The sequence below is a fragment of the Hypanus sabinus genome, chromosome 10 (genome assembly GCF_030144855.1).
Source record: "Hypanus sabinus isolate sHypSab1 chromosome 10, sHypSab1.hap1, whole genome shotgun sequence".
In the NCBI taxonomy this organism is placed as follows: domain Eukaryota; kingdom Metazoa; phylum Chordata; class Chondrichthyes; order Myliobatiformes; family Dasyatidae; genus Hypanus; species Hypanus sabinus.
In genome coordinates, this window is record NC_082715.1 from 116,148,087 (window position 1) to 116,175,056 (window position 26,970).

The window sequence follows — 26,970 nt, forward strand, 5'->3', positions numbered from 1 at the left end:
CATTGCCTAACATGAATGTTGGGGCAACCCAAACACCTACCATGGAATGATACAGCCCATGATGTAGTGCTAAGCTAATTAATCTAAGTAAGTTAAATCCCTTCTGCTTTCAAAAGTCCACATTCCACCATTCACCATCTAATAAATATTGAATGTTTCTATTTTATCTGCCTCCAGCACCACCCCTGGGACGGCCTTCCAGCCACCAACCCCTCTCTGTGTAAAAAAAACTCACTCACACATCTCTTTTGAACTTACCCCTCTCACCTTAAATGCATGACCTCTATTATTAAATGTTTTGACCCTGGGGGAAAGATACCAGCTGTCTGCTTTATCATTGCCTCCCATATTTAAAAAAAAAATTCTGGTCTTCCTCAGCCTCCAGTGCTCCAGAATAAACAATCCAAGTTTGTCCAACTCCACGTTATAGCACAAGCTCTCTAATGCAAGCAATACAGGCTGGTGAATCTCATCTGCATCCTCTCCACACCTCCCACATCCTTCTTATAATGGGGCAGACAGATAGACAGACAGACAGACATACTTTATTGATCCCGAGGGAAATTAAGTTTCATTACAGTCGCACCAACCAAGAAGAGTGTAGAAATATAGCGATACAAAACCATAAATCATTAAATAATAATAAGTAAATTATTCCGAGTGGAAATAAGTCCAGGACCAGCCTATTGGCTCAGGTATCTGACACTCCAAGGGAAGAGTTGTAAAGTTTGATGGCCACAGGCAGGAATGACTTCCGATGATGCTCACTGTTGCATCTCGGTGGAATGAGTCTCTGGCTGAATGTACTCCTGTGCCTAACCAGTACATTATGGTGTGGATGGGAGACATTGTCCAAGATGGCATGCAACTTGGACAGCATCCTCTTTTCAGACACCATCATCAGAGAGTCCAGTTCCAACCCCACAACATCACTGGCCTTACGAATGAGTTTGTTGATTCTGTTGGTGTCTGCTACCCTCAGCCGGCTGCTCCAGCACACAACAGCAAACATGATAGCACTGGCCACCACAGACTCGTAGAACATCCTCAGCATCGTCTGGCAGATGTTAAAGGACCTCAGTCTCCTCAGGAAATAGAGATGGCTTTGACCCTTCTTGTAGACAGCCTCAGTGTTCTTTGACCAGACCAATTTATTGTCAGTTCATATCCCTAGGTATATGTAATCTTCCACTATGTCCAGACTAACCCCTTAGATGGAAACAGGGGTCACCGGTGCCTTAGCCCTCCTCAGGTCCACCACCAGCTCCTTAGTCTTTTTCACATTAAGTTGCAGATGATTCTGCTCACACCATGTGACTGAAATGTAATACTCCAAGTGTGGGCTATCCAGTTTTTATAAAACTCAAAACATAATGTTTTGCCTCTTGAACTCAATGCTCAACTAATAAAGGTATCTTTCTTTACCACTCCATCAACTAGTGCAACCACTTTTTGGGAATGATATACTCGGAACCAAAAATTCCTCTGTACATCAGCTCTGTTAAGGGTACTGCCGTTAACTGTGTACTGACTCTGAACATTCAATCATGATAGGCTTCATATTTAGATATTTACTTAATGAGATACAGTGTAGTGTAGGCCTTCTGGCCCTTTGAGCCACACTGCCCAGAAATCCCCCAGTTCAATCCTAGCCTAATGACTGGACAATTTACAATGACCTATAATCCTGCCAAGCGGCACATCTTTGGAGTGTGGGAGGAAACCCACGAGGTCAGAGGGAGAACAGACTCTCCTTACAGCAGCAGTGAGAATTGAACCCGGGTTGCCTGTACCATTAAGTGTTGCCACTCATTGTCTGGATTAAACTCCATTTGAAATTTTGCAAATGACCGATATCCTTTTGTATCCCATGGCAGCTTTCTGCATTATCCACAACGCCACCAATCTTTGTGTCAGCTTGTGCCAGTTACAGGGAGACCAGAAGAAGTCTGCATTGATGATAGTAGAAGTCAACACCAAGGCAATGGCACAATGTGGCTCATGCTGCCTGTGAGAGAGAGTGTCACCATTTCAGGACACATCTAGAGTAACTCATTGCATCCAATAGTGAGTGGTGACTCACATCAGATGGGCTGCCTTGACAATGATGTTAAACTGAGCTCCTTTGGTCCTCCAAGATAATGACATGATGAGGCCAGACCTAGGATGGAGGTGCAACACCTTATATTCCTCCAACCTGACGGCATGAACATCGATTCCTCTAACATCCAGTAATTTCTCCCCCTCCAACCGCTCTTTTACCATTCCCCATTCTGGTTACCCTGTCACCCCTTCGCTTCCCCTCACCTGCCGATCACCTCCCTCTGAGACCCTCCTCCTTCCCTTTCTTCCATGGTCCATTGTCCTCTCCTACTAGATTCCTTCTTCTTCAACCCTTTACCTCTTCCACCTTTCACCTCTTAGCTTCTTACTTCACCCCTTCACCCAGCCACCTTTCATCTCACTTAGTCTCAGCCCAGAATGTCGACTCCTTATTCCCTTCTGCTGCCTGAAATTGCTGAGCTTTTCCTGGTTTTGTGTATGTTGCTCAAAATTTCCAGCACCTGCGGTTGATTCCTGTGTTTATGAGTTACTGGAGTATCCCAGTAAATGAGGAATTAATGACCCATTAAGTAGCTCAATAGGAGATATTCACAGAAAATGGATGATTAGGGACATGACACTAGAATTGGGAATTAGAGCAAGCACCTCTAAACTAAATTCCTTCTGGCACAGTTATTCAGGATCCAGTTCTCATCTTGGATAACTTCCTTCACTGTCTATTCTTCAGCCCACTGGAGCAATTGATCTTGATCCCATTGTAAACTTTTGATCACTGTCTACTTTAAAATTCACTGGTAGGTGTAATTTAAATAAATGCAATTACAGTGAACTGGAAAATATAGATTACAGATAACCTGGTAAATCAGAGTGGCAGACACAAGGGCATTTCTCAGCAAAGATGTATTTAAATGAAAGATAAATGCTCAACACTATGCTTGAGTCATTAAGGAGTTAATTAAAGAAGCTCCTCTTTTTTTTGGATCTTCTTCCCACCTTCCTTAAGTCTCTTCTGAGCATCTGGCCTCTTTTGTGGAATTCTTGGGATTACTTATTATCTCACTCTCGCCATCTTCAGGTCTTGTCTGTTAAGAGTGTGGGAACTTTTCTTTTCACTACTCACCTGTGGTTATACGTTTGTATTTATTTATCTCCATCTCCTGAGGCCAACTTAAGTTCCGCTCCACCTAAATCCAATCATTCATTTCAAATAAGATCAAACAAGCACAGCCTCAAAAAGTGGAGCAAGACTTGGGCTGACATATGCTGAGTAATATTCCTGGCATAGAAGTGATGTATATTGTGGCGACCCATTTCCTGGCACATCCGAACCGGCTCACAATTAGATAGCCTACGGGGGTTTGCGAGCACAGAGCTTTGGAGCCTCTGCGCCATGGGGGGCAGGTTGAGGGAGGCTTAAAAGTGAGGCTGAAGATTTCGAATAAAGTTTTTTCCTTCGACTGCAGTTACCGACTCCGTGTCGTAATTTTAGCGCTGCATGTAGCACACTGCTACAATTGGTGACCCCGACGGTCCAAATGATTTTTGGACCAGAAATGACCGACGCCGCCTCTGTTCATGCGGTTTTGTTGAAACTGCCGGGTTTCTGGACACAGCGCCCGAACCTATGGTTCCAGCAAGCCGAAGCCCAATTCCACGTTCGCCAGATCACCTCAGAAGACACCCGCTACTACTACGTGGTGAGCTCCCTCGACCAGGACACAGCGGCCCAGGTCCTGGAGTTCGTACAGTCGACCCTGGCAGACGGCAAGTACACGGAATTCAAAGCCCTGCTCCTCAGGACTTTTGGACTCTCACGGCGCGAGCTGGCTGCCCGTTTACTGCACCTGAATGGCTTGGGCGACAGACCTCCATCGGCTTTAATGAATGAGATGTTGTCTCTGGGCGACGGACACACATGCCTCATGTTTGAGCAGGCATTGCTGGAGCAGCTGCCCGAGGACATACGCCTGCTGCTGTCCGACGCGGATTTCAGTGACCCCTGGAAGGTGGCAGCCCGGGCGGACTTGCTGTGGAACGCCAAAAAGGTGAGCGGGGCGTCCATCGCACAGATCTCCCAGCCACGCTCCCGGCAGCAAACCAGTCCAGGCCCGGCCGCAGAGCCTGCCAACCCCCGGCCCAAGGAACACTGGTGCTTCTACCACCAGCGGTGGGGCGCAGAAGCCTGCCGTTGTCGCCCGCCCTCCAAGTTCCCGGGAAACACCAGGGCCTACGGCGGCTGGCCATCGGGATAGCCTCCTGTATGTGTGGGATAGAAGGTTGGGACGCCGGTTTTTGGTCGACACTGGTGCCGAGATCAGCGTTTTACCTCCGATGAGTTACGACACCCGCAGCAGGGCACCGGGTCCCCCCCTGAGGGCCGTGAATGGCAGCACAGTAAGGACCTATGGCACCCGTCAGGTGCAGCTACAGTTCGGCCCCAGCCAGTTCACGTGGGACTTCACACTGGCCGCCGTAGCCCAACCGCTTCTGGGTGCGGATTTTTTGCGGGCTCACAGCCTACTGGTCGACCTGCCCAGGAAGAGACTGGTACACGCCGAGACCTTTCAGACGTTCTCCCTGGGTGCAGCCCAGTTGCCAGCCCCTCACCTCGGCTCCATCACACTGTCCGACAACGACTTCACCAGGGTCCTGGCGGATTTCCCATAGGTTCTGGCACCGCAGTTCACAGCGGCCATGCCCAGGCAAGGCGTACAGCACCACATCCCGACCCAGGGACCACCCCTCCACGCCCGCGCTCGGCGGCTTCCCCCGGACAAGCTCCGACTGGCGAAGGAGGAGTTCCAGAGGATGGAGGAATTGGGGATCATCCGGCGGTCCGACAGCCCATGGACCTCCCCCCTGGTGCCCAAAGCGACGGGGGGCTGGAGACCGTGCGGCGACTACCGCAGGCTGAACGAGGCTACCACACCGGACCGCTACCCTGTGCCGCACATTCAGGACTTTGCAGCAAACCTGCACGGCGCACAGATCTTCTCCAAGGTAGACCTCGTCCGAGGGTACCATCAAATCCCGATGCATCCTGACGACGTCCCCAAAACGGCTCTCATCACCCTGTTTGGACTTTTCGAGTTCCTCCGCATGCCGTTCGGCCTGAAGAATGCCGCACAGACGTTCCAGCGGTTAATGGACGTGGTGGGACGGGACCTGGACTTCGCGTTCATCTATTTGGATGACATCCTCATAGCCAGCAGCAGTCGTCAGGAGCATCTGTCCCACCTCCGTCAACTCTGCGCCCGACTGAGTGAGTACGGTCTTACAATCAACCCCGCCAAATGCCAGTTCGGACTCGATACCATTGACTTCCTGGGCCACAGGATTACTAAAGACGGGGCAACCCCTCTGCCCGCTAAGGTAGATGCGGTCCGCCACTTCCCCCGACCCACCACGATCAAAGGCCTTTAGGAATTCGTAGGTATGGTCAATTTCTACCACCGCTTCCTCCCTTCAGCTGCCCGGATCATGTGCCCCCTGTTCGCCCTGATGTCGGGTCCGAGCAAGGACATTACCTGGGACGAGGAGTCCGCCGCCGCTTTCGTTCAAACGAAGGAAGCTTTGGCTGACGCCGCAATGCTAGTACATCCCAGAATGGACGCCCCTACCGCCCTCACAGTGGACGCATCTAACACGGCAGTCGGTGGGGTGCTGGAGCAACTCATCGCAGGTCACTGGCAACCCCTGGCGTTTTTCAGCAAACACCTGCAGCCACCCGAGCTCAAATACAGTGCTTTCGACCGGGAACTGTTGGCGCTCTACCTGGCAATCCGGCATTTCAAGTACTTCCTAGAAGGTTGGTCCTTCACCGCGTTCACGGACCACAAACTGCTTACCTTTGCGTTTACGAAAGTGTCCGACCCCTGGTAGTCCCGCCAGCAACGCCACCTGTCCTACATCTCTGAATACACGACGGATGTCCGGCACGTCTCGGGTAAGGAGAATGTCGTGGCGGATGCGCTCTCTCGCCCTACTGTTCATGCCCTTTCCCAAGGGGTAGACTTTGAGGCACTGGCAGAGGCGCAGCAGGCGGATGAGGAGATTCCGAGTTACAGAACCGCAGTCTCCGGTTTGCAGCTCCAGGACCTCCCCGTAGGCCCGGGTGAGAGGACCCTACTCTGTGACGTCGCCACCGGCCAGCCCCGTCCTGTCGTCCCGACAGCCTGGCGGCGCCGCGTTTTCGACTCCATTCATAACTTGGCGCATCCCGCGGAGCGCGGCACCTCCTGACTATCGTGGACCGGTTCACAAGATGGCCAGAGGCGGTCCCGCTCATCGACACCACCTCCGAATCTTGCGCCCGAGCCCTGATCGCCACCTGGATATCTCGCTTTGGTGTACCAGCCCACATTACCTCCGACAGAGGCGCCCAGTTCACCTCCAGCCTGTGGTCAGCTATGGCCAGCCTTTTGGGGACTCAGCTGCACCACACAACTGCCTACCACCCACAGTCGAACGGGCTAGTGGAGCGTTTCCACCGTCACCTGAAGTCGGCCCTCATGGCCCGCCTGCGAGGAGCCAACTGGGCGGACGAGCTTCCCTGGGTCCTACTCGGCATCCGCACAGCGCCCAAGGACGACCTGCACGCCTCGTCGGCCGAGTTGGTATACGGCGCGCCCCTGGTCGTCCCCGGGGAGTTCCTACCAGCCCCAAGGGGGCAAGAGGAAGATCCCGCAGCAGTCCTGGGCAGACTACGCGAGAAGCTCGGTAACCTGGCCCCCATACCCACTTCACAGCACGGGCGGAACCCAACCTGCGTACCCAAAGACCTGCAGAACTGTAAGTTTGTGTTTGTACGAAGGGGCGGGCATCGGCCACCGCTGCAGCGGCCATACGAGGGGCCGTTTATGGTGCTCCGGAACAACGGGTCCACGTTCGTGCTGGACGTTGGGGGGAAAGAGGAGGTTTTCACGGTGGACCGCCTCAAACCGGCCCATGTGGACCTGGCGCAACCGGCCGAGTTTCCGGCACCTCGGCGCAGAGGCCGACCTCCCAAGCAGGTTCTGGCCCAGACTGTGGACATTGGGGGGTGTATCACCGGTTCTGGGGGGGGGGGGGTTATGTGGCGACCCATTTCCTGGCACATCTGAACTGACTCACAATTAGATAGCCTACGGGGGTTTGCGAGCACAGAGCTTTGGAGCCTCTGCGCCATGGGGGACAGGTTGAGGGAGGCTTAAAAGTGAGGCTGAAGATTTCGAATAAAGTTTTTTCCTTCGACTGCAGTTCCCGACTCCGTGTCGTAATTTTAGCGCTGCGTGTAGCACACCGCTACAATATTATCTATCTTCAATCTACGCATGATATTTATGTACATTTTCACCTGTTCCTACCGTGTATGACTTAAAAGCTACAAGAGTGGGAGCTGGGTATCCTGTGGTGATTAGTTCATCTGCAGACATTCAGGACCTGAGCATGAGGCCCAGGCCCAGGCATGTGGGTGATTGCAGTTCAAAGGCTCTGAAGAACTCAGCGCCATTCAAGACAAAGCAATCACTTGATGTGCAACCAATGCACCATCCTACACACTCAAGTATCTTCTGGGAGAGGGGAGAAGAGAGAATGTGTAGGGTGGGTGAGGTCTTTGACTATGTTGGCTAATTTACCAAGACAATGAGAAGTGTTGACAGACTATGTAGAGGGGATGCTGTGTCCATTACTCTCTGCAGCTTCTTGCAGTCTCAGCCACAGCATCTGTCATACCTAACTGTCACACATCTGCATAGGATGTTTTCTATTCATGCACCCATAAAGATTGGTGAGGGACAAAGGGGACATGTCACTCTGCTTTCTTGGCCATGGCATCTACATATCTAGACCAAGACAGGCCTATAAGTACTGTTCACTTATAGAAACTTGATAATTAGTCATAAGGGTAGGCTCTAAAGATCATCAGAAGAGATGTAGAGAATCAGGATATGGAGTCATAGGGTTACCCAGCATGGAAACGGGCTCTTTGCCTAACTTGTCCATGATGCCTACTGAGCTGACCCATTTGCCTGACTTTGTCCAGATAGATTCATGGGAAAGTACAACACAAAGAACAGGCATTTCAGCTCATTGAGCCCAGGACAAACCAGTTAAACTTCCAACTCCCTCATTATCTTTTCTTATTCATATACATGAGCAAATGTCTCTTAAACCTTGTAATGTCACCTGTCTCTACCACTTTGTCTGACAGTTTTATTTTCCATACACTGACCACACTCTTGGTGAAAAAGTTAACCTCAGGTCTCCTTTAATTTTAACCCCTCTCACCTTCAATTGGTGCCTTCTAGTTTTAGATTCTCCTTCCCTGGGAAAGGACTGGAACCATCCACCTCATCTATGATCCACATGATTTCATAAAGCTCTCAACTAAAGTCATTTCTCAACTCCAGTCCCAGAAACATCCTTTCTGCACCTTCTCCAACTTAATACCATCCTTCCTGTAGCTGGGTGATTGGAACTAGATACAATACACCAAGTGTCTAAGCGTAGTCTATGTGTACTCCATATGTTCGGTGGCCAGTTTATTAGGTGCTAATAAGGTAGCCACTGACTGTATGTTCATGGTCTTCTGCTGTAGCCCATCCACTTCAAGTTTCAATGTGTTGTGCATTCAGAGATGCTCTTCTGTACACCACTGTTGTTACACGTGGTTATTTGAGTTACTGTCACCTTCCTGACGGACTGAACCAATCTGGCTGTTCTCCTCTGACCGGTCTCGTTAGCAAGGCATTTTTGTCCACAGAACAGCTGCTCACAGGACATTCTTGTTTATTGCACCGTCCTCTGTAAACTCTAAATATTGTTGTGTGTGAAAGATTCTGAGATACTCAAAGCACCACGCTTGGCACCAACAATCATTCCATGGCCAAAGTCACTTAGGTCACATTTCTTCCAGTTTCTGATGCTTGTTCTGACCAACAACTGCATCTCTTGACCATGCATTGAGTTGCTGCCCCATGATTGGCAGATTATATATTTGCATTAACAAGCAGGTGTACAGGAGTACCTAATAAAGTGGATGTTGTTAAATTACTGTGCTAGCCAGCATTGTCACGGTTTCAAATCCCACCAGGGTAGCTGTTAAATTTAAACTCAAGCAATTAAATTTTTGAAGCAACGTAATGGTACAGTTGGTAAAGGAGGTGCCATATATCTCGAGTGATTTGGTTTTTATCTAACCTGTGGTGTTGTCTGTTTACTTTACTCCCTGTGCTCTTGTGGGTTTTCACCGGTAGTTTAATTAACAACTGTGTCTAGCTGAGTGGCAGAGTCTGGGTGGGAATTGATGAGAATATGTGGAGAACAGATTACAGGGAAAATTAACAGAGGAATGGCACCATATAAAACTTTGCTTAGGTCACATTTGGAGTCTTATGTTCAGTTCAGGTGGGGAAAAGGTACCTTGGACAAATGTGGCTTGTTTTCTCAGGAAAGTTGGAGGTTAAAGGGTGATCTGATATAAATGTATAAAACTATGAAAGGACAGCTAACTCCGTGACCCCACTGTAAACGTTGACACTCTCCTGGTGACCCACGGTAAATATAAACGCTATCCCTGTGAGCACAAACAACTGCTAGCAAAGCTGTCATGGCACAGCATGGGAAGTGGTGACCAGCTTTGGAACACTGAATAATTGTTAAATAAACTCATGCAATGATCACTTCCAAGCTACAGTTCCAAGATCTCTGACCTGCTTTGTTCTGCTCCTGTTCTGGCACCTCTGTATTCCCCAGGATTCGTGGATCGTCTGAGAGGTTCAGAAGGATACCTGGTAAAACATTCTCTTAGTCCTCACCTTTCAGCCCACCAACTCACACCATTTCCACCAGCTCCAACATGATCCCACCTCTAAGCAGATAGCTCACACACACACCAGCCTCCTCTCTGTGGAATCTGTCTGCACTCCACATCGTCTTGGGAAAGTAGCCAGCATATTCAAAGACCCCTCTCACCTTGGTCTCATTCTGTCTCCTTCCCCTCTCATCTCAGTCAGAAACTTGAGAATCCACACCATCAAGCTCAAGGACAGCTATTCCCACCAGCTGGAGCCCACACTCTCCCTGTATTCTAACTAGTTGTTCCTACACCCAGCAGCCGACACGTCCCATCACCATTTCTTTTCCTCCATCTACACACATCCCACTGAGTCTCCTCCCCTACCATTCCCATGCTTACCCTCCCTCTCCTACCATCATCTGCAACCCTTTGTTACCTTCACCCACACCTCTCACCCTTTGCCATTCTGCTCATCCTTCCCATCCTCATCTGCCCATCCCCATTCCTCACCTGGATCCACCTGCCACCTGTCAGCTCTTGCTTCACCCATTAATACTGGCTAGCTCCCCTCTACTCTTCCAGTCCAGACTGCGGACCATAAGACGTAGGACCAGAATTAGGCCATTCAGCCCATTGTGTCTGCTCTGCCATTTCATCATGGCTGATCCCTGATCCCACTCAACCTCATACACCCGCCTTCTGGCCATATCCTTTGATGCCATGACCAATCAGGGAACTATTAACTTCTGCTTTAAATATACCCATGGACTTGGCCTCCATCACAGTCTGTGGCAGAACGTTCCACGGATTCACTACTCTCTGGCTAAAAAAGTTCCTCACCTCTGTTCTAAAAGGTCGCCCCTAAATTTTGAGGCTGTGCCCTCTAGTTCTGGATATCTCCACCATAGGAAGCATCCTCTCCACATCCACCCTATCTAGTCCTTTCAACATTTGGTAGGTTTCAATGAGGTCTCCTCACATTCTTCTAAATTCCAGTGAGTACAGGCCCAAAGCTGCCAAATGCACCTCATATGTTAACCCCTTCATTCTCGGAATCACCCTCGTGAACCTCATCTGGACTCTCCCCAATGACAACACACCCATTCTAAGATAACGGGCCCAAAACTGTTGATAATACTCCAAGTGCGGCCTGACTAGTGTCTTATAAAGCCTCAGCATTATCTCCTTGCTTTTATATTCTATTCCCATTGGAATAAATGCCAACATTGCATTTGGCTTCTTTACCACAGACTCAACCTGTGAATTAACCTTCAGGGAGTCTTGCACAAGGTCTCTGAAGTCCCTCTGCACCTCTGATGTTTGAAGGGTGATGAAGGGTCCTGTTTTGAAACCTCTAATGTCCATTTCCCTCCACAGCTGACGCCTAATTCGTAAAGTTCCTCCAGCAGCTGTGGAGTAGATGCCTAAAGCAGTTGAGGAAATTGTAAAACAAAATTTCCCAACAGTATTTCTTTGATCAATGAAAGTTACCATGCTGATCCTGAGAGAACTAATGTAAGTGCAGGAGCTGCAGCTATATTCAGGGCTGACTGGGTTTGAATTGCTTACTCTTGAGGGATCTAGTGTCAGTATTGGAGTGGTGGTTGCACATGAACTACATTAGTGTTATATCACTCTTCTGTCCTGACTTGAAAGTCACACAGTGGTGGGGCTAAAAATACTGTCTGTGGATGCCTGGGTAAGGAAAGCTGGAGGGATCTTTGCTTACACCAAGCAATGTGTTTTAATGTACTTCACAGCCATCTGGAAGGCACTGGCAACTGGATGCAAAAACACGGCAGTGGGTCAGAGGTTCACCTTTCAAGGAATTATTTAAACCTGAAATTTAACAGAGAAACAAGTCTTGACAATGTTAGTCACAAAACTTAGTGTCGTAAAAACCAAGGTGGTTCTAATGGTGAGGAGATCACAGAATGATAGAGCACGGGAACAAATCCTTTGACAAATTGAGTCTTTACGATCAAGCACACACTTTCACTAGTCCTACACTGGTCCCTGCCTTTCATTACCTCTCCTATGCCTACCGATCACATAGACACTAGTGGCAGTTTACAGCAGCCGGTTAGCCTGTTGACCTGCCTGTCTTCGGTAAATGGGAGGAAGCCAGGTCAGCTGAGCAAAACCGATGCAGGCAGAAGGAGAACATGCAAACTCCAGGGAGACAGCGTCCGTGGTCCGGATTGATCTGACTCTCTCCAGTGATGGAAATTCTGATGCAGGGAATGATGGAAGGGAGTGAAGTTTGGAGTAACAGATGTCGAGGGTGTGAGGAGACAGATTATACCTAGGAAAAGGGTTGAGGTCCTGAAGAGAGAATATCGGAAGTTCACTAGAAAACTGAATAGCAGAACCTCTTTAAGTATTCTTAAGGCAGAATGACTCATCCGTGGCTGACAAGAGAAGTGACAACCAACATAATAGCAAAAGAGAGGGCACATATGACAGCAAACCTTAATGGGAAGTTAGTGGATCGGAAAGCTTTTAAACACCAACAGAAGGTGACTAACAGAAGATCAAATATCAAGGTAAGCTAGCTAATAATATCAAAGAGGGTACCGAAAGTTTTTTCAGATATACAAAGAGTAAAAGAGAGGTGAGGGTAGATATCCGACTGTTAGAAAATGACACTGGAGAGGTGGTAATTGGGACAAGGAAATGGTGGATGAACTGAATAAGTATTTTGCATCAGTCTTCACTGTGGAAGACATTAGCAGTAGTCAGAAGTTTGAGAGTGTCAGGGGGCAGAAGTGACTACAGCTACGATTACTAGGGAGAAGGAACTTGGGAAACTGAAAGGTCTGAAGCCAGATATTTCACTTGGAGCAGATGGACTACACCCCAGGGCTCTGAAATTGGTAGCCAAAGATATTGTGGAGGCATTAGTAATGATCTTTCAGTAATCATTAGATTCTGGCATGGTTCTGGAGGACTAGAAAATTACAAATGTCACTCCACTCTTCAAGAAGGGAGAGAAGCAGAAGAAAGGAAATTTTAGGCCAGTTAGCCTGACCTCAGTGGTTGGGAAGATGTTAGAATCGATTGTTAAGGATGTGCTTTTGGGGTACTTGGAGGCACATGATAAAATAGGCCAAAGTCAGCATTGGTTCCTTAAGGGAAAATCTTGCCTGACAAATCTGTTGAAATTCTTTGAAGAAGTAATAAGCAGGATAGACAAAAGAGAATTAGTGGATTTTCAGAAGACATTTGATAAGGTGGCACACTGGAGGCTGCTTAACAAGTTAAGAACCCTTGGTATTACAGGAAAGATGCTGACAATGTAAGGCCACTGGCTGGTTGGCAAGAGGCAAAGAATGGGAATAAAGGGAGCCCTTTCTGATAGTAAACACAAAGTCCTGACGAAGGGTTTTGACCCGAAACATTGACTGCTTCTTTCAACGGATGCTGCCCGACCTGCTGAGTTCATCCAGCTTTTTTGTATGCCCTTTCTGATTGGCTGCCGGTGACTAGTGGTGCTCTGGAGGGGTTAATGTTGTGATCAAATCTTTTTACATTATATGTCAATGATTTAGATGATGAACTTAATGGTTTTGCAGATAATACAAAGATAGGTGGAGGGATAGGTATTGTTGAGGAAGCAGGAAGGCTGCAGAAAGACTTAGATAGATTATAAGAATGGGCAAAGAAGTAGCATATGGAGTACAGTGTCAGGAAGTGTATGGTCATGCACTTTGGTAGAAGGAATAAGTGTAGACTGTTTTCTAAGCAAGGAGAAAATTCATAAATCTGAAGTGCAAAGGAAATTGGGAGTCCTGGTGCAGGATTCCCTAAGGGTTAACTTGCAGATTGAGTTGGTGGTGAGGATGGTAAATGTATTCATTTAGAGAGGACTAGAATACAAAGTCAAGAATATAATGCTGAGGTTTTATAGGGCATTGGTGAGGCCTCACTTGGAGCATTGTGGACAGTTTTGGGCTCTAAGGAAGGCTGTGCTGACATTCAAGAGGAGGTTTTCTTATGTTGGAATGGATAAGTTGGGCTGAAGGCCCTGTTGCTGTGCTCTGTTGCTCTATGACTGTTTCTCTGTGAGGTAGTCCCTCATTCTTCTAACTCTTTGAAGTGCACGGCTGGGAAATGGGAGGTTCAGAGGCTTCATTCAGAATAGTTGGCGGGAATGTCAGATGGTGCTGGGAGGCAGGGTGGTGTGTAATTACTATTGGTAATAGTGTTGTCATTGATGAATAGAGTGGAATTTAACACCTTCCTGTCATATTGAAGGGAAGGGCACTTGATTGAAGGATTTGCTGTGTATCACATGTTAGGAGTGATAGGGCTCGGCCAGCTAATACTGCTGTGGTATTGCATCAGACAGTCCTAGCACACACACAGCTGTGCATGACCCATTTAGCCACTTAACCCACACAGCTGTATCTTGTACTACCTTGTACTCAGGCACCATGTATTTCACCTGAAGACAATATAGGTGTGAGTCACACTTCTCACTCTGTCCCAGTGTGCCCCAGTTCCTTCATCTTTCTCCCTTTCCCACCCTCCACCACTCAAACTGCCACCAGCCTGGCTAAGTAGGTTCTGGATAGAGTAGATGTGGAGATGGTGCTTCCATTAGCAGAAGAGTCTCAGACCCGGGGGCCTCAGAATAGAATACAGAACAGAACAGCAGAGGAACAGGCCCTGTGGCCCATGATGTTGTGTAAAACTAATCATACTATTAATTAAAAGCTGACTAAACTAGTTCCTCCCACCTACCCAATGTCCAGTCCCTTGCTGTGTGTGTGCAATGTCCAGTCTGCATATTCTTGAGTCTATCTAAGATCCTCTAAAATCTTCTATCATATTTCCCTCCACCTTCACCGCAAGCAGTCCACTCCAAAACTTCTTTGAACTTCCCCCTCATCTTAAATGTAGGAAAAGCATTTCAAACCTGGGAAAAAGAAACCTATGCCCTGATAATCTTTGAAGTTTCTATCAGGTCTCCCGTCAGCTTCCACCACGTCAGAGGAAGCAGCCGAAGTCTGTCCAGCCGTTCCTAGAATGTGCATCCCTATCGAGGCAGCATCCTGGCACCTATCCAAAATAACCAAATCTGTTTCTATGCCGGGGCGGGTATAAAAATCTTTAAAAATGAGGTGAGAAAGAATTTCTTCTGACGGAGGGTGTCTGCGGAATGGCCACATTTGTGGATCTGCCTCACAGGGTTGTGGAGATTCTTGATTGGTAAGGTGGCTGATGCAAGGGAATGTGCTCAGTCCCTTTCTGACTACTGAGCACATTCATATTTTGAACAGAAAAGAACGGGCATATTGCCAGCTGTCTCCAGTGCACTTGAATCTATATTCACTGTAAGATCAGTCTTCTGGAGGGTGAAACTGCGGAAAGTACCAGACCCAGGTTGTGTCCCTGGTCATGTCCTTAGGCCCTGTGTAGAACAGCTGGCAGGGGTACTTGCAGACATTTTGAACCTCAGCTTCAGGCTGTGGTTACAAACTACTTTAGACCACTATCACCCTGGTACCCAAAATAACGTACCTTAATGACTACCACCTAAGAGAGGTTGGCTTGGTGCCAGGCTACAGGTTGATGCACTTTCAGGGAAAGGTGAGAAAGGGAACTAGGTGTAGTGAAAATGTCAGGAGTGGAGTGGGGAGGGAAGAAGGGGTGTTACAAAACAGAGGAAGGGAGGTGATCTGTGATATGTGGTTGCACATTATCTCTCTCTCTTTCTCTTTCTCTCTGAAGATGCTGCTCGACCAGCTGATCAGTTTTTGGGTTTCGCGCAGCTGGATTTGGAAGGTTAGTGAAGGGGAGAGGGAGGGAGGGATAAGGTTTGGCCATGTTGGATTTGCCCTGATCTCTCTCAGCTGTACGAGATGACACCGCCTCCAGCGAGTTCTTTAGTGTGGCCCTTTTAAGAAGCAAGGCAGTCTCTTCATGAATAAGCAGGTCCTGTTAAAACTTAATAGGTATGTGACAAGTGTCTGGAATTTCATCCATACTCTGAGTATTCTTTATTTAGAGTAATTTAAGCTTATTTATTTATTGTGATGAATTTTTCAAATCCTGGTTTACGATTTCCTCTTTCTGTGCCAATGTTTAGCAAACAATGCACATTAAAGGTCAGACATTAGATGCTGACCGGTCCAAGGTCAATGTGTGAAAGGGCGTTTGAAGGTGACTTGGCACAAAACCTTGTCGTGCTATAACCTTTTGAGACGGTGGATGATGGGATCCTGTGGAATGGAGAGACCAAGGAAAGCAGGTGACCGAGCATGATTTCACAAGCAGGTAGAGTGGTGAGGAAGGGATTTGACACACTGGCATTGAGCATAGGAGTTGGGAAATTATGTTGCAGCTGCACAGAATGCTGTGCACTGTATTGGTTGCCTTGTTATGGGAAAGGTGTTATTAGAACGTACTACGAGAAGGTTTACATGATATCACCCGGAGTTGGGGACCTGAGTTACAAGGAGACATTGCACAGACTGGGGCTTTATTTGCTGCAGTGTAGGAGATAGAGAAGTGTCCTGATAGAGGTATATACGATCATGAGAGGCATGGACAGGGTGAAAGGACAGTCTTTCTCCCGGGAAGAAACTGCTAAAAACAAGAGGAAATAGATTTAAGATCAGAGTCAAGAAATTTAAAAGGGATATCAGGGGCAGCTTCTTCACAGAAAGAGAGGTGTATGGGAATAAGCTTCCAGGAATATTGATTGAGGTGGGCACATGAGAAACATCAAGGTAAGTACATAGATAAGAGAGGTTAATAGAGCTGTGGGCCAAATGTGGGCAGATGGGACTAGCTCACTGAGCAATCCAGCCAGTATGGACCATTTGGGCTGAAGGGCCTGTTTACATGTTGTATGTCTATATGAGACCAGAATTACTGGGAGCATCTCCATGTACTGGAAAGGTACTACCAATGCTCTTCCCATAAAATCCTCCAAATCCGCTGATTTCTCCCCAGCGTTGAGGCACAAGAAACTGTAGATGCTGTGACCTGGAGTGAAAAACAAAGTGCTGGAGGAACTCAGCAGCCCAGGCAGCATCTGTGGAGGGAAATGGACATTCAACATTTTCGGTCAAGAATATTCACCTGGACTGAAAGATAGAGGGGGATAACCAGCATAAAGGGGTCTGCGAGAGGGGTGGGGTAAGAATGAGATACCTTAAAGAAGCTTCCAGGTCATGGACTTTATGTCAAGCTGCAGAAATACAAATTTCATGTAATTACCATTTAATTTTTGAGTTTTATCATCTCTAATGACAATCTCAAGATGGACCCTACTAAGACATCGGCAGTCAGAGATTGTCCAGAACCATCCAATGTGAAACAAATCCAGTGATTCCTGGGATTTGCCAACTTTTTCAGGAAGTTTATTAGGAACTTCAGCTCAGCGGAGGCTCCGCTGACAGCACTAGCTGAGAAATCCATGTGCCCTTTTGCTTGAACTATTGAAGTGAGGCTGTTTTGGCAGAGCTCAAACAGTGGTTTACGACTGTTCCCATTTTGGTTTCACTAAACCTGGACCCTCCCTTCATCATGGAGGTGGATGCTCGGACATTGGAGTGGGTGGAATGTTGTCTCAATGACACCTTTGGACAATAAACTGCAGTCATGTGCATTCTCCTCCACGTGGCTATCTCCAGCAGAGGTGAACTATGATATTAGAAATACAGAGCTGCTCGTGCTCAAGTTGGCAGTGGAGGAATGGTGTCTCTGGCTTGAGAGGGCCAAGAACCCTTTTACTGTATGAACAGACCACAAAAAACTTTGCTTATATTCAGGAGGCCAAAAGTCTGAATTCCAGGCAAGCCAGGTGGTCTCTTCTTTAACCGATTTAGTTTTGTTCTGACCTGTCAACCAAGTCAAAGAATCAAAAACCAGATGCCTTCTCTCTTCAGTTTGATGAACACAAGAGAGGAGCAGCCTACCACCATTTTGCCCCAAGCTAAGATGATAGTGCCCAATCATTGGTGAATCGACACACTTGTTCGCAAGGCCCAGGCGCAAGAAGGGATTCTCAGGAATGGTGCTCCAGGTCAACTGTCCCAAGTTCTGTCAGGACTAAGGTACTTCAATGGGGGAGGGGGGGGGAGGGGCACATCTAGAATGATGTCTCACCTAGGGTTTGCTGGAACCATTGAGTCATTAAGAAAAGTTACTGGTGGCCTGGAATGGCTAAAGAGGTCTGACAATTAGTGCAGGCATGCAAGGTATCACCTGGAACAAGGAACCTCACACCAAAGCCTCCTTCACCCTCTACCTGTTCCAGACATACCATGGGAGCACATCTTCATGGACTGTCGTGGGTTGTCCGCCTTCTAAGGGGAAGTGTGTCATCATGGTAATTGTAGATCGTATTTCAATAGCCTGCAAATTTATTGAGTTGGACAAAGTGCCATCAGCTGCGGAGGTAGCTGAGGTTAACCTGCATAAAATCTTCAGCATCCACGGATTTCCAGTGGACATTGTGTCGGACCAGGGTCCACAATTCGTGTCACACTTTTGGAGGATGTTCTGTACACTGATAGGGATTACGGCAAGTCTTTCCTCTGGGTTTCATTCACAGCCCAATGGCCAGATGGAGTGAGTGAGGATAGGGAACGAACTCTGATATGCCTGGTCTCAGTAAAAACAGATGAGAGGTGCGACCATTTGGTGTGGGCAGAGGTCACCCACAACACTTTACTGCACTCTGCGCACAAGATGACCTGGTTTGAATGCCGATTTGGGTATTCTCCACCACTCTTCCCTGTAGTAGTAGTAGTTTCTGCGGCTGAAGATCTCATCTGAATTGCAAGGAAAATGGACTAGAGCAAGGGAGATTTTGTTGGCCTCTACCCAGAAGGCTGAAATGAAGGCTAACTGCAAGAGAAGACAGAAAACAGCTTTTCAGCCTGGGCAGCAGGTCTGGCTGTCTACTCAGGATTTGTCTCTTCAGGTGGAGTCTTGGGAATTGGTGCCCAAGTTCATCAAATGCTTAAAGAGTCTCAGGGAAGTAAACCGGGTGGCTTACAACTTGCAATTCCCCAAGACCCTCAAGATCAATCTGACTTTCCACATTTCCAAATTGAATCCTGAAAGAAGCAGTCCTTTAGTCCCACCACCATCAGCCACACTGTCACCCAGGTTTGTCAATGGAGAACAGGTTTCCACCATAAAAAGAATTCTGGATTCAGGAACTGTTTGGGGTATTCAGCATTTCCCTCTGGACTGGGATGGACTTGGACCAGATGAATGATGCTGGATTCCTGAAAGGGACATCTTGGATCTGCTCTCATCCATGACTACCACTATCGTCTCTCCAGGGCCATCAGGAGTTGGCGATAGGTGAGGGGGTCCTGTTACAATCTGCGCCCGACTATGCCAGCTTCTGGCATTTAGACACTCTGACTCTTCAGAATGTGGATAGCTGGCATGCCCCTTTGAAGACTTGGGAGGTGTGGTGGGCAGGTGGCAGGATCCCAGTGGGAGGAATGCTTGGATAATGGTCTGTATCTGCCCATCTGTTTCTCATTCTGACAATTCTCTCTATCTGTGCCTCTTATTATTTTATAATCTTCTTCCAGCTCTTTCATCACACTGCATCGCCCTAGAGAAAACAGTCCAAGTTTGTCATATCTCCTTACATCACGTGCATTCTAATCTGGGCAGTGTCCTCTACTGCACCCTCTCTGAAGCCTCCACATCTTTCCTGCAATGAGGCAACCAGAACTGCACACAATTCTTCAATACTCATGAATGCCTTTCCTCTCGTTGGATAATTTCCATCATCCGCCCCCTCGTTACCCTCCCGTCCCCATTTCTGTCCTTTGAGACTGAGAATGAGACAAACTATAAACCCATTTTAACTAGTACTGGCTTTGAGCAGTGATACATTCCAAGAAATAGATGATGTTTTAAAACCATATATAAACTTCCAGATGAGGAAAATTGGACAAGTTTACTGCAATAATTAACTTTGTGTTCAAATGTTTGTTAATTATATTTGCACTTTGCGAGCACTGACAAAATGTGGTGGTGACAATCATCTTGTTGCTAAGAGTCAAGGTTAACTCTTTAACTAAGAGTTATGCTTCTACTTGAAGAAAATCTTTTAGATTATTGAGGAAGGGATAGAGGATAGGACGAATGGAGTTGGCTGAATGGGCTACAACTCTCTAATATAACTTAAGGGGGCAGAACTGTGGTCAAACAAAATAGAAAACAGGCCCTTTGTATCAACTGGTCCATGCTCACAAGCATGCCTGTCTAAGCTGGTTTCATTTTCCTGTGTTTCATCCATTGCACCAAACCATTTTTTTTTAAATGTTGCTGCTATTTTACCTGCCTCAACCATTTCCTCTGGTAGCTTGCTTCATGTATGCCCCACCCTCTGAGTGAAGAAATTGCCCTCAGGCAATTTTTCAGTCTTACCCCTCTCACCTTAGACCAGGGGTCAGCAACCTTTACCACTGAAAGAGCCACTTGGACCCGTTTCCCACAGAAAAGAAAACACTGGGAGCCGCAAAACCCGTTTGACATTTAAAATGAAATAACACTGCATACAACGTTTTTTTTGCCTTTATGCTATGTATAAACAAACTATAATGTGTTGCATTTATGAAATTGATGAACTCCTGCAGAGAAAACGAAATTACATTTCTGCATGCAACAAAAACATTTTGAACTCCGAAAAAAAGACGTTGGGTTGAAAGTTACTTTTAAGTAAAATACTCAATGTCTATTTGAGTCCTTCTTGTATTTATGAAAAACGCCGAACTTAAATTTTCCGCCAGCAGCAAACCAAAAATAACATCAGCCAGCTGTCAGCCTGAAAAATAAAAGGACTATTTCACTGAACAATGAAAAAATATGAATATACATAAAATAATAGGCAATTAAAATATTTATCATACTTGGTTAATGGGATTTCTGCTCCTGGACCTCAGCGCACAGCGTCTGCACATCAGGGCTGTATGACGTCACCTTCATCTTTACACAGGATCGCAAGCTGTCATCTGTGAGGCGTGCGCGATGTTTGTTTTTAATAAAGTTCATGTTGGAGAACACCTGCTCACATACATATGTGGATCCAAAGATCGACAGGACTCCAAGCGCATACTTTTTCATGTTTACATAAATGTCGGGCATAGCATTCCATGTTTCGAACACAAGTTTGTCCGGTTTTGGAAGGTTTTCAATATCACTCCATTTGTGATTCTGAGCAAGAACGGCCTTCTGACGGGCAACATCTTCAAGGTCTGCTGTCAAGCGTCTAAACTTGGACACCCATATGTCTTTGTCGGCTATGTCGGCCAGTTCCATCTCAAGATCAGGTTGACTCACACCTGCCAATGCAGTCGTATTCAGTAGGGAAGGATCGATGCTTAGGGGAGTGACCGGGAAGGATAATGTGTTTTTTTCCTCTCTGAACTCACAGAAGCGTTTCCCAAACGATGTTTGCATTGCGATGATTGCAGAATGTAAATACTCCGAAATTATCATGTCATGACCTTGTTTGAACTCTCTCAAATTGGGGAAGTGAGACAAAGTGCCTTTCTGTAAATCTCTGGCAAGCACTGTCAACTTGCACTCGAATGCCAAGACATCCTCCAACTTGTGCAGGGCTGTGCGTCCTTTCCCCTGAAGAGCTGTGGTCAGCGTGTTCAGGTGCGCTGTCATGTCTACCATGAAGTGTAGCTTTTCCAGCCACTCTGGCTGTTCCAGCTCAGGAAAGGTGAGCCCTTTGCTGCCCAGGAGAGTTCTCACTTCTTCCAGACACGCGACAAAGCGTTTCAGCACCTCCCCTTTGGACAGCCACCGGACTTTGTTGTGCAGCAGGAGATCAGAATATGCGCTTTCCAGCTCGTCCAGTAACAAACGGAATTGACGGTGATTTAAACTTTTTGCCATTATTTTATTGACAATCTGAATGACAACATCCATTACTTCTGTGCATTCCGGAGGAAATGTTTGAGCGCACAGTGCCTCTTGGTGCAAGATGCAGTGAAAAATCAGCAGCTTTCTGTCCAGCGACTTCTGCAGTAAAGCCACAAATCCCTTGTGCGTTCCCGTCATATTCGGTGCCCCATCAGTAGCTACTGACACCAGATGGGTGGTCTTTATTCCTTTGGCTCTTAAACAATTCAAGACAGCCTCACAGATGTCCTCCCCCCGTGTTTGGTCTTTTAGAGGTATCAACTCAATCAGTTCTTCCTGTGGCCCGGCAGAGTTTACATACCGGCAGAACAACGCTATTTGTTCAATATCACCTTTGTCTTTAGACTCGTCACAGGCAATCGAGTAGGCCACAGCTGAATTGATGTCTTTAATTTGCTGTCTTGTGATGTCTTCTGCCATTTTTATGGTTCTGTCTTTGACAGTCTTTGCAGAGAGGGGCATATCCCTGATTTTCTGCACAATTTCACTCTTGTTTTTAAAGTCCGTGAATAGATGTTCTGAAATCTTAATGAAAGATTCTTTTATATATTCACCATCTGTAAACTGCTTCCCGTGCCTGACTATTTCCTGAGCGGCAATATAACTGGCGTATGTCGTTGATTTTCCAGACTTCATCCATTTCTGGAAATGATTTTTGCTCAGATCAACCTTCCGCATCAGTTCCGAAACGGCTTTTTTTCTCTCATCTCCATCTGGATATTTTTGAGCAAAGGCTGCGTGTTTATTCTGGAAATGCCTTGCGACATTTGACTTTTTGTTGTTTGCTAGTTTCTCATTGCATATTAAGCATACCGGTAAACCAGTCTCGTCAACAGTGAAAGCAAATGAATCTGTCCACGTATCATTAAGCGTTCTGTTTTCTTCAGTCACTTTTCTTTTTTTAGAATTCTCCATAGTTGGCTTACCTTGGATCGAAAAATTAAAGAAATCGCGCACTGGCGGGTGTCAGGTATTGGCAGTGGTGACGTATATTAATAGCGATAAAAACACGTTGTAGCGGTGTGCTCACGCAGTCAGTAAACTGCAGTCGAATAACTTTATTCGAACTAAACAGCCTTGCTTTTAAGCCTCCCTCAACCCAGCCCCCATGGACGCAGATGCTGCAAAAGACGCGTACTCACAAACCCCCGTAGGCTATCTCCCTTAGTCGGAACGGTGGCTAATTGTGAGCCGTTTCGGATGTGCCAGGAAATGTGTCGCCACACTTAGATTGTACAAGATCACCATAATCTTCAAATTTAGAATTACATTTCAAAAGCTAACAAACTAACATAAAATACATTTTAATTAAATACTGACCAATTATTTCCCAAAGCCACAGGGAGCCGCAGCACAGAGGTGAAAGAGCCACAAATGGCTCGGGAGCCGCAGGTTGCCGACCCCCGCCTTAGACAAATGCTCTCTAGTATATTGAATGATTTTCTTCCCCTGGGTAGAAGATTGTGTGAATTCACTCTCTCTATGCTCTCATGATTTTATATAAGGTCACCCTGTCTCCTACACTCCAAGGAGTAAAACTTAGCCTGCCCGATCCCTTAAGTCCGAGCAAAATTCAGGAAAATCTTTGTGCTCTTTCCAGTTTAATGACATCTTATAGCAAATTGTCCAAAACTGTACTCAATATTCCAGAAGTAGCCTCATCAGTGTCTTATACAATCAGTGCCCTGACTGATGAAAGATTCGTTCACCATCCTGTGATGCCACTTTCAGGAAAACACGTACTCGTCCCTCTGTTCTACAGCACTGCTCAGGGCCCTGCAAGTCCTGTCCTGGATGAACTTACTGCAAGTCCTTGCACTTACCTGGATTAAACAAGCTAAAACTGCTCTGATGCCATGTAAAAACCCAACTGCCTCACTAAGAAAGAGGAAAGGAGATCCTCACTGTCCTCACTCTCAGTGTGGTCACTAGTTGACTCCTATCCCATCTGTGAAACTGACCTTCTATTATGAAATGAGTGATGGACTATAGATGTTAGTAACAGTTCCTAGCCAATAAATGGCTAAAAAATGTCCAGATGTGCACAGACTGTATTTGATTGGATAACCTACACCGTAACTGGATGTACATAGTCAGTCTCTCCAAGAAATGAAAGTAAACTGCTTTGCCAATATTTATTCACTGCTTTTCACTGTATTTTATTGCATGGAATCAGAGCACAGAAACAGGCCCTTTGTCTCAAATAGTCCATGACTAACAAGGTTTCCATCTAAGCTAGTCCCATTTGCTGGCAATTGACTCAGATCCTTATAAACCTCTCCTGTTAATGTACCCATCCAACTACCTTTTAAAGAGTATTATTGTGCCATTTCCTCTGACAGCTCGTTCCATTTATGAATCACCCGCTGGGCAAAAAGGTTTCCTTTTAAAGTTAAATCTCACTTTAAACCTATGGTCCCTAGTTCCTGATTTCCAAATCCTGGGAAAAAGACTGTGTTTATTCACTCTATCTATGCCTGTCCTGAATTTATGCACCTCTGTAAGTTAAAGCCCTCATTCTCCTATAAAGTTCCAGCCTTCCCCAGTAACCCAGTCTCTCAAGTCCTGAACTTCTCTGTACATGCAGCAATAATAGGCCAACTGCCAGTTTATTACTGAGTCCCAGTGTACTTGTTCAGACAAATTGGTACAGAGATTGTAAATATGAGAGTTTTCACTTCAAGGACAAACACATACTTGACTCAGCCGAGAAAGACTGGTGCTGTTTCTGAGGTCTGGAGTTCAAGGCCTGCCAGTCACTGACATCGAGATACCAACAGCAGGAGAAAACGGGAAGAGTTAGTGAGCACAGTGGGAACTGGCCTGAATGACTGTGAGCACGCGTGGGTGTGGGACAGTTTACTGTTTATATACTCAGCCTGGCAGTAGCAATGAGGGTGGTGCTCCCATTCTAATGGAGAAGCTGGTGTGACCAGAGGAATGATGTCAGGCATGCCTGCACGTCCATATCTGTGTGTGAATTATGTATTTGCATGAATGTGCATTTATTGCCAGTGTGCATGTATCAATACATGTCTATGTGACTGCATCCATGTAAGTGCATGTGAATACGTGTGCGCGTGTATGTGTTTGTGTGTGATACTGTTCATATGCATGTGTTTATGCCAATGTTTTTACATGTGTAATAGTGAGCATGTGTATGTGTGTACCTGTGAATGTATGTGAGTGAGCACATGCATAAGTGTGTGTGTGCATGCACATACATGTAACTGTACCTCCGGCCTGCCATGACCATGTCAGCACCTGGAATATAAGATCTGGGATGCCCTGTTATAACGTTTCTAACTGCTTGGTGCTCGTATGTAGTTCTGATCACTGCACTGGAGGAAGAATGTCCGTGCTGCAGGTAGTGCAGACCAGGGTGTTGACGGGATTGGAGGCTTTTAGTTATGGGGAGAGATTGTATAGGCTAGACTTGTTTGGTGGCTGAAGATCAATACAGAATTATAGGAAGCATTGATAAAGTAGACCTTCATGCCCATTTACACTAATCCCATTTTCCTGCATTATGACCACATCTGTCCGTGTCCTCCCTATTGAATTGCCTGTCTAAGTATCTGTTAAGCATAGTAATGATAGCTGATTCCACCACCCCCTCCGGCAATGAATTGCAGATATCAACCGCTCTCAGGGTAAAAAGCTTTCCCCTCAAATCTCCTTTGAAACTCCTTCCAGCACCTTTTACCTATGTCCTCTTGTTATTGATGCCTTTACAGTGGGAAAAAGATTATAATTATCTAAGCTTCCTATAATTTTGTATTCCTCTTCAGCTTCCAAACAAGTCTAGCCTATACAATCTCTCCCCATAACTAAAGGCCCCCAATCCCGTCAACACCCTGGTCTGCACTATCTCTAGCACAGATATCCTTCCTCCAGAACTACATACAAGTGGCAAGTGGTTAGAAAAATTATAACGGAGCATCCCAGATCTTATATTCCATGTGCTGACCTATGAAAGCAAGAATGCTATGTGCTTTTTCACTTTTCAAGGAACTATGGACTTAGACCCCAAGGTCTCCCTGTAGAGTGTTGAGCTGTGTCCACAACTCTCCGAGGTTCCTTACAGTCTTGGGCAGAGCAGTTGCCATACTAACCCATGATGCACCTGGGCATGATGTTTTCTGTCGTGCATCCATACTCGATTCCACAATTCAATTCCATTTGCACTTCCTTAACAAATGGAGTAGTCTGTACCTACATAATATACAGTAACTAGACAACATTCAGGCATAGATATAACATGACATTAGTTTTGTGCCACAGAAATACCATGCAGTGTCCATTCCTAATGAGGATGAGTCTAACTACCTACCCTTACCAATTCAATGGAATGCATTATTGCAAGTAGTGTGCTTAGCTCTTTATTTATAAAATTTGTTTAGTCCAAACAACAGCTAAGAGTTAGTTCCTAATCCAATGCTGACAAACATTCTGTACCTAATGAAATTGGTGGTTAATAGAACTTCCATTGTTGGTCAATGCCAATATTCATGTCTGTGTAACTTCCTGTCAACTTTTATCATCCAAAGTCCTGTGGAGCAGCTGAATGATCAATCAAAAATTGAGAGAGTGAAATACTGCTGGCTTTCTCAATTGTCTCCAGGAAAAATTATTTGGCAATCTTACAGTATGTTGGAATAGCCTTGTTGCGTTTAACAGCATAAAGTACATTCTAGCCAGACTCCCATTAAAAGAATTTGAAGAACAAGACTGAGTTTAGTGTGACCAAACCTTACTCATAAAAGTGTCAGAGGTGCTATTACACTCACATTACACTAAAAAATTGCTCATTGATGATTCGGTCCGAACATTGAGATTCCTATAACAAAATGATGGCAGGCAAACGGAACTTGACATGTTTGATACTGTTTGTGATTCTGGAAAGTGTGTTGTCAAAATTGCTAATAAAATCAGTAATCATCTGGCTCCAATGAGAGATATACACACTCTGCGCATCCATGGCTCCTCCATAGAGAGGCAGTTAAGCGCACCAAGTCACTGGGAGATCACATCACGGATGACCTCACCTGGTCCCTTAATATCACCTCCCTGAACAAGAAGGCACGACAACGCTTCCACTTCCTAAGAAGATTGAGGCAAGCAAGGTTCTCCTCCACACCCCCACCCCATCTTAATAGTGTTCTACAAGAGCAAGTTGCATCTCCATCTGGTATGGGAGCAGC

General features: G+C 46.3%; 1 long non-coding RNA gene across 1 annotated transcript in view; it reads left to right on the plus strand.

Annotated features, from left to right (window-relative positions):
* Window positions 1–26,970, plus strand: part of LOC132400332 (uncharacterized) — a 154,498-nt gene that overhangs the window by 113,832 nt on the left and 13,696 nt on the right. The window contains exon 2 of the long non-coding RNA XR_009514227.1: window positions 15,581–15,634. This is a non-coding gene — a long non-coding RNA (uncharacterized LOC132400332). The remainder of the gene's footprint in view (window positions 1–15,580; window positions 15,635–26,970) is intronic.